The following is a 7,921-nucleotide window of genomic DNA, read 5'->3' as shown; positions in this document are numbered from 1 at the left end:
GCTCCTATGTAACAAAGGTGCATCAGAGAAAATGGCATCAATTTGCACGGCAGTATTGGTCTCAGAGCACCGATGATTGGCAAAGGGTTGTCTTCTCCGATAAATCACGTTTTCTGCTTCATCGAAAGGATGGACTTTACAACCATTGCTGGAAAAAGCTGGTGGCGACGTCAGCGTCTGGGGTATTTTTCCATGGCATTCTCTGGGCCACTCATCCATATGGAAGGCTCTGAACCGATTTAGATATGAATCCATCGTTACAGATCACATCCACCATACATGCTGATTGTCTTCCCTGGAGCAAACGGAATCTTAAAGCAAGACAATGCGACATGTCACACGACTATAAATGCCCGACAGTGGTTGGAAGAGCACGACCAAGACTTCCAAGTACTTCCCTGGCCCCCTATTTCTCCAGACTTGAACCCAATTGAGCATCTGTGGGACCACGTCAATCGTGTTGTTCGCTTTATGGATCCTCCCCCACGCACCCTCCAGTAAATGTGGGATGTATGGAGTCAGCGAGGCTCCACATATGAGACCACTGACCAGCACCTTATTGAGTCACTCCCAGCCCGTCTACTGCTGTCCGTGCTGCACACGCCGGTTACTCTGGATATTAGTAGTAGTTATAATAATGTGACTCACCTGTGTATGTATTCATAGTATCAAAACGGTTGTCCAAGATTAGAAAAACATGGGAGCTTTCCTCTAGAAAGAAGGCCACACGAGTCCATAGGAAATGTCTGGTATTGATCTTTTTTCCCATTTTTTCTGTACATAATTAATATATGTTATACACATTGTTTCACATCTAGGCATTGCTGATGGAAGATTAAGATCTGGACATAGAAGGCGTCAGAGTGTGGAGCAGGATGAAGACCATGACAATGTCCCCGACAGGAGACGAAGACGTGGTCAAGTTCCACCGCGCCGTAGGTTGCAGCAAGACGGAGCGGACAGAAGCCGGTCCCCATTACGACCTGAGCCAATAGAACAGTCTGAAACGACAAGTGGCCGTCATATTAATAGTGAGACCGAGCTCAGAATTCCTGGAGAATCCCAGCCTGGGTCTACTCCATCAACTACTCAGGAGCGATCCGAAAGGCTGGAGGAACCAACACAAGACCCCAGCACCAGTGAGCCGCTACCAAACCTGCAGCCGTCCAGAGAAGGAAGCAGATCTCCTCAGCAAACATCTAACAGGCTGGTGGAGCCAACACCAAGCACCAGTCAGCTGCTTCCCAACCAACAGTCGACAACAGAGACCACAGACAGCAGACCTGTGCAGAGAAGACAACGTCGGCGAGGCAGGAGAGGCAGGCAGATTGATAGACTCGCATCTCGAAACTTTACTGAAAACGAAGACATCCAGTCCTGCACTATATGCCTAGAGGACTACGAGATTGGAGAGCAAGTCACCGTTCTGCCATGTTCTCACATATTCCATCTGCCTTGTATTGCACATTGGATCCCGACAAATCCACGCTGTCCCTTGTGCCGCGTCCATGCCTTTCAAAGAAAGAGGAGGAGATAAGTACCAACAGCTGTGGTACAGAAAAAACACCAGCAGTACAGGTATGATCACTGACATCTATAGTATTTTTGTGAAATCATGGCTGGAGCTTCGGCACCAGTATATTGCTGAGTGATTATCGTCTGGTCTGATTATTTTTTGTTTTGTCTACAGTACCACCTAGTCTTCTTCATCATCTTCACCTTGGACGCCAGAATCTCAATCTGCACAGAGACCTAATAATAAAAGATCCCTGATGCCGTTTCCCAGAATCCATTTATGTGATACTGGAATTTCCCTTCGGGGATTAATAAAGTTATCTTATCTTATTTTATGCCTGGGACTGCCTTCTATCTTGGATATTTCATATTCCATCTCGGTTGGATTGGCGTTTCGACTACTACTACGTTTTGGCCTAAGACTTACATTATGCCTTAAAACTGGTGAGAATGGTGGCGTTCCCATGTTTACATAGGAGCAATGTAGGCCCCAAGATTACAATATTTAGGGTGATTGATATATATTGTAAAAATAAAAAGCACAGAAAAGTTACTCTTTTTTTAGGGTATGTTCACAAAAGAAGTGCAAGTCACTTCTTGGGCCGCTTTTGGAGCCGTTTTTCCTAGACAATATTGAAAACAGCAACAAAAACGGCCGTAAAAAACGCTGAAAACCTTGAAAACAGCTCTGTATTTTCAGATATTTTTGAGTTTGCGTGTGAACATACCCTAATTTCCATCAATGTGTCAAATGAATAGAAATTAATTACTAACATATACACCATCCAGGCATAACATTAAAACCACCTGCCTTGTGTAGTCCTCCTCGTGCTGCCATAATAGCTCTGACCCGTTGGGACATGGATTTCAGAAGATCTTTAAAAGTGTCCTGTGGTATCTGGCACCAAGACGTTAGCAGATCCTTTAACCCCTTCCTGCTCCTTGACGTTCTATTCCATCATGTTATGGCAACAGGAGGCCTAACAATGGCCTCCGGGTTTGTCATCTACGGAAGCCTAGTTTGTCCTGCCTTAGGTTTGCTGTCAGTGAGTAACTGACAGCACTTTTACACTGCACTACGCATGTAGTGCAGTGTATTAGAATAGCGATCAGGGATTCCTGACTTCAAGTCACCTAGTGAGACAAAAAAAAAAAACAGTTGTAAAAAAAACCTTTTTTCAATATTAAGTCCTTTATTTAAAAAAACAAATTGTTAATTAATAACTATTTTGTGTGGTATAACCATCTGCCTTACACCACATTTTATGTAATTTTTTCTGTTTTTTCACTGAATGTATCAACCAAATTTTACCACTAACATAAAGTTCAATGTGTCACCAGAAAACAGTCTCAGAATCACTTGGATAAATAAAGGCATTCCAAAGTTATTACCACATAAAGTGACACATGTCATAGTTACATAGTTACATAGTTTGTACGGCTGAAAAAAGACACATGTCCATCAAGTTCAACCAAGGGACGGGAAAAGGGAAGGAAAACATTTCTACACATAGGAGCTAATACTTTTTTGTTCTAGGAAATTATCTAACCATTTTTTAAAGCCATCTAATGTCCCTGCAGTGACCAGCTCCTGCGGTAGGCTATTCCATAGATTCACAGTTCTCACAGTAAAGAAGGCTTGTCGCCTCTGCAGGTTGAACCTTTTTTTCTCCAGACGGAGGGAGTGCCCCCTTGTTTTTTGAGGGGGTTTTACATGGAACAGGATTTCACCATATTTTTTGTATGTGCCATTAATATATTTATATAAATTAATCATGTCCCCCCTTAGTCGTCTTTTTTCAAGGCTAAATAGGTTTAATTCTTTTAATCTTTCCTCATAACTTAAATTCTCCATGCCCCTAATTAGCTTCGTTGCTCTTCTTTGTATTTTTTCCAACTCCAGGGCATCCTTTCTATGAACTGGAGCCCAGAACTGAACTGCATATTCTAGATGAGGCCTCACTAATGCTTTGTAAAGTGGTAATATTACATCCCTGTCCCGCGAGTCCATGCTTCTTTTAATACACGACAATATCCTGCTGGCCTTTGAAGCAGCTGATTGACACTGCATGCTGTTATTTAGTTTATGATTTACAAGTACACCCAGATCCTTCTCAACAAGTGACTCCCCCAGTGTAGCTCCCCTAGGACATATGATGCATGAAGGTTGTTCGTACCCAGATGCATAACTTTACATTTATCTACATTAAACTTCATCTGCCAAGTGGACGCCCAAACACTTAGTTTGTTTAAATCCGCTTGCAATTCATGAACATCTTCCATAGACTGAACTATATTACATAGCTTGGTGTCATCTGCAAAAATAGAAATAGTGCTATTAATCCCATCCTCTATATCATTAATAAATAAGTTGAATAATAGTGGTCCCAGCACAGAACCCTGGGGTACACCACTTATAACCGGGGACCATTCAGAGTAGGAATCATTGACCACAACTCTCTGGATACGGTCCTTGAGCCAATTCTCAATCCAATTACAAACTATATTTTCTAAACCTATAGTCCTTAATTTACCCATTAGGCGTCTATGGGGGACAGTGTCAAATGCCTTTGCAAAGTCCAAAAACACTAAATCCACAGCGGCCCCTGTGCTGGCTGTCACTTATAATACTATTTTTTGTCACATAATCCTGTATATAGTCCCTCAATAGCCCCTCAAACATTTTCCCCACGATGGATGTTAAGCTTACTGGTCTATAATTACCCGGGGAAGACCTAGAGTCCTTTTTGAAAATAGGCACCACATTTTCCCTACGCCAGTCCCTTGGCACTATTCCAGTCACTAGAGATTCTCTGAATATTATGAAAAGGAGGACAGAAATAACTGAACTAAGCTCTTTAAGAAGTCTAGGGTGTAACCCATGTGGTCCCGGGGCCTTGTGCACATTTATTTTATTTTATTTAGCTTGGACCATATCTACATTCATCCAATTCAATATATCAACTGATATATTAACAGCACTGGCACCGGCTACATCAGCTGCTCTTTCTTCGGTTGTATATACAGAGCTAAAGAACCCATTTAGTAACTCTGCCTTCTCTTGATCCCCTGTGACCAACTCCCCATTACCACTATCTAGGGGTCCTACATGTTCAGACCTTGGCTTTTTAGCATTTATATACTTGAAGAATTTTTTGGGATTTGTTTTACTATCCTTGGCCACCTGCCTTTCATTTTGTATTTTTGCTAATTTTATTACATTTTTACAGATTTTATTAAGCTCTTTATATTTTACAAAGGCTTCAGATGTACCCTCAGATTTGTATTTTTTAAATGCCCTTTTTTTGTCATGTATTGCCCCTTTCACAGAAGGTGTAAGCCATGTGGGATTTAATTTTAATCGTTTATACTTGTTACCTATAGGAATAAATTTTGCACTATAATAACCCAAAGTAGATTTGAAAATCTCCCATTTATCATTTGTCCCATTACTTGACATTAGTTCTTCCCAGTCTATATCCTGAATTGCTCCTGCATCCTGGGGAAATTGGCTTTCTTAAAATTAAATGTTTTTGCCCTCCCAGCCTGTGTTTGTTTTTTACAGTATAGGTAAAATGTAACTATATTGTGATCACTGTTACCGAGGTTTTCACGAACATTGACGTTCCCAACAAGCTTTGCATTATTAGAAATGACCAGATCCAACAGAGCTTCACCACTAGTAGGGTCTTCCAAAAACTGGCCCATAAAATTTTCCTGCAACAGGTTGAGGAAATGTCTCCCTTTAGATAATGTCAGATTAGACAAATGGGCTCTGAGCCTTAAGGCCCAACCTAGGCTTCGTCATTAAGGGGTTAAGTCCTGTAAGTTGTGAGTAGGGGTCTCCATGGATTGGATTTGTTTTTCAAGCACATCTATCAGATGATCGATTGAATTAAGAATATGGAGGCCAGGTCAACACCTTGAACTCTTTGTCATGTTCCTCACATCAGTCCTGAACGATTTTTGCAGTGTGGCGGGGGCATTATCCTGCTGTAAGACAGCACTGACATTAGAGAATACCTTTACCATGAAGAGGTGGATTTGTCTGTAGCAATGTTTAGGTAGGTGGTCTGTGTCAAAAAACAGTATGGGAATATCAAAATAACCACCATAAGTTCCCCATAGAAAATTGTGCCATAATCTGTCAAATCAGATGAAATTCTAGTGTTGGGTCCCAGTGACTCCAACTGAGGGGCTTGCATTTAAAAAAAACCAAAAACATCATTATTAGTTTTTAGCATTGGATAAAGCAAAGGAGAAACAACAGGAACCTCTCAGAGAGCGGCGCTGTGCTCCGTATACTGAAGGAGCAGTAGTACAGCGAGTACATAGAGTACAGCGGGGCCGATCACATGACGAAGAGTCGTGTCGTCACCAAAGAAGACTGTACAACTAGACCTCCGGTTCCTCATCAGCGCTATAAAAATCTATGAAAATCTCAGAAACAGCACCAAGGGGGACGGGAATGTATATTAGCGAGTTTACTCACATGTAGCATCTATGGCCGCGGGCTGTCGGTTCCACTCACCTCCTGACGCCCACAGCCATGGATCTGTGAGCGCTGGTCCACATCTCACTTCCGCTCCGGTCCGCCAGGGTGACGAATGGAAGATGGCATTTAACACCCGTGACGGGCACTACGAATACGTAGTGATGCCCTTCGGACTGTGTAACGCTCCTACAGTGTTTCAGGAACTCGTTAATGATATCTTCCGAGATCTCCTCTTTATCTGTGTTGTTGTTTATCTCGATGATATTTTGATTTTCTCCCCAGATCCGACGACTCATCGGAGGCATGTCCGTCAAGTTCTACTACGATTAAGGGAGAATCATTTATACTCCAAGCTGGAGAAGTGCGTCTTTGAGAGAAGTTCTCTGCACTTCCTGGGCTACATCATATCGGATCAAGGTCTCAAGATGGATCCTGAGAAAGTGAGAGCTGTCCTGGAGTGGCCACGTCCTCAAGGTCTGAGGTCCATACAGCGTTTCCTGGGATTTGCCAATTTCTACCGGCAGTTTATCCCAAACGTCTCATCACTGACATCTCCTATTCCCACCCTTACCAAGAACGGTGTGAACGCCAAGGTGTGGACCCCAGAGGCAGAGTCCACATTTTTTAGTCTCAAAAAAGCCTTTACTTCTGCCTCGATCCTCTATCATCCTGACGTATATATACAGTTTTCTTTGGAGGTGGACACCTCTTATGTTGGTGCAGGCGCACTTCTGTTCCAGAGGAGCCTCAAAGGAAAGGCAGTAGTATGTGGCTACTACTCGAGACTTTTTTCTTCTGCAGAGCGCATTTACTCTGTTGGGGATCAGGAGCTACTGGCCATCAAATTGGCTCTGGAGAAGTGGAGCCATCTGCTGGAGGGCGCAGCTCACCCCATCCTAATCTACACCGACCACATGAACCTCACCTACCTTCAGTCCGCTCAATGACTAAATCCCTGTCACGCAGAGTGGCCGCTGTTCTTCACCCGTTTACAATTTGTGCTCCACTACCGTCCCGCTGACAGGAGCGTGAGGGCCGATGCCCTGTCCAGGTCATTTTAAACAGATGACACGGTGGAGACTCTTCAAACTATCATAGACCCGTCCTGCATTATCACTGCCAATCCTTTGCAGGTTAGAGACATCCCTCCGGGGAGGACTTTTGTTCGATTAGCAGGCAGGAGAAGAATTCACCGATGGGGACACAGTTCTAAACTGGCTGGGCACCCTGGTGTTCGTAAAACCCGAGACCTGATTGCTCGTCACTTTTGGTGGCCCACGCTGCCCAAGGATGTTGTGGACTTTGTCTCTTCTTGCACGGTGTGTGCTTCTAACAAGGTTACTAACTCCAAGCCTGTCGGCCTCCATCAACCTATGCCTATACCCAATGCCACCTTGCAGCACATTGTGATGGACTTTGTCACTGACCTTCCTCCCTCAGCAGGATGCAACACTGTCTGGGTGGTGGTGGACCGGTTCTCGAAGATGGCACATTTTATCCCGCTGACCGGCCTACCTTCTGTTCCCCGAATGGCGAATCTCTTCATCCAGCACATCTACCGCTTGCATGGCTTGCCCTTCACATTGTGTCCGATCGGGGGTTTCAGTTTACCTCGAGGTTCTGGAGGGCTCTCTGTAAACTCCTGGATGTGATATTGGACTTTTCCACAGCCTATCACCCCCGGTCCAATGGGCAAGTCGAGAGGATCAACCAGATCATGGAGAATTATCTCCATCACTTCATTTCCTTACAGCATGATAACTGGGAACAGCTTCTTCCATGGGCCAAGTTCTCGTACAACAACCACACAAGCGAGTCCACCACTTCCACTCCGTTTTACATTGTATACGGTCAACATCCTAGAGTCCTTCTTCCAGTGTCTACTACTTCTCAGGTACCCGCTGCTGACTC

General features: G+C 43.8%; 1 long non-coding RNA gene across 1 annotated transcript; it reads left to right on the top strand.

Moving 5' to 3' along the window:
- The first annotated feature begins 854 nt into the window (after window positions 1–854).
- LOC142728720 (uncharacterized) lies at window positions 855–1,845 on the top strand. Its single transcript, XR_012877735.1, has 2 exons — window positions 855–1,578; window positions 1,691–1,845. It is a non-coding gene; the product is annotated as an uncharacterized LOC142728720 (long non-coding RNA).
- The last annotated feature ends 6,076 nt before the right edge of the window (window positions 1,846–7,921 follow it).

This window comes from Rhinoderma darwinii, unplaced genomic scaffold (assembly GCF_050947455.1).
Source record: "Rhinoderma darwinii isolate aRhiDar2 unplaced genomic scaffold, aRhiDar2.hap1 Scaffold_683, whole genome shotgun sequence".
NCBI lineage: Eukaryota > Metazoa > Chordata > Amphibia > Anura > Rhinodermatidae > Rhinoderma > Rhinoderma darwinii.
This window is presented reverse-complemented; position numbering and strand designations above follow the sequence as displayed.